A 571-nucleotide genomic window follows, 5' to 3' on the forward strand; every position below is an offset into this window, starting at 1 on the left:
ACCTTATAACACAGATGAACCTGGAGGATGTTATAGTGAAATTAGTCAGTCACTAAAGGACAAATATATTATGAGACCACTATCATAAAAAGTCAAGAAATAGTTTTTACACAGAAAGAAAATTTCTTTGCTGGTTACCAGAGTTCAGAAGGGGAAGGAAGGGGAAGTCACTAACTAGAAGCAGACACATATTAACTCGGGTGAAAGGGAAAGCAATATACAATAAGGGGAAAGTCAGCACAAAATGATCAAGGCAAAGGAAGACAGAGGGAGGAGCTCAAGAATTAAAGGCAACAAAGAAAAATACAATTACATTAAAAATCATGCAATAATGGTAATAATAATCTACAAGTGATACATAGACATTTAAGCTGAACAGGTATGCAAAGGCCAATGGAGCTATATACATGAAAATATATAGGTTTGACAAAAGATATTTCTACATAGCTACTTACATATGCTACAAATATATCCATGAATGTTGTTGTTGTTGTTGTTATATGCCGTCGAGTCGGCCCCGACTCATAGCGACCCCTCCTTGGGTTTCCGAGGCAGTATCACTATGGAAGTA

Source organism: Orycteropus afer, unplaced genomic scaffold, assembly GCF_000298275.1.
Source record: "Orycteropus afer afer isolate SDZICR_OR568_19922 unplaced genomic scaffold, OryAfe1.0 scaffold00040, whole genome shotgun sequence".
In the NCBI taxonomy this organism is placed as follows: Eukaryota; Metazoa; Chordata; class Mammalia; order Tubulidentata; family Orycteropodidae; genus Orycteropus; species Orycteropus afer.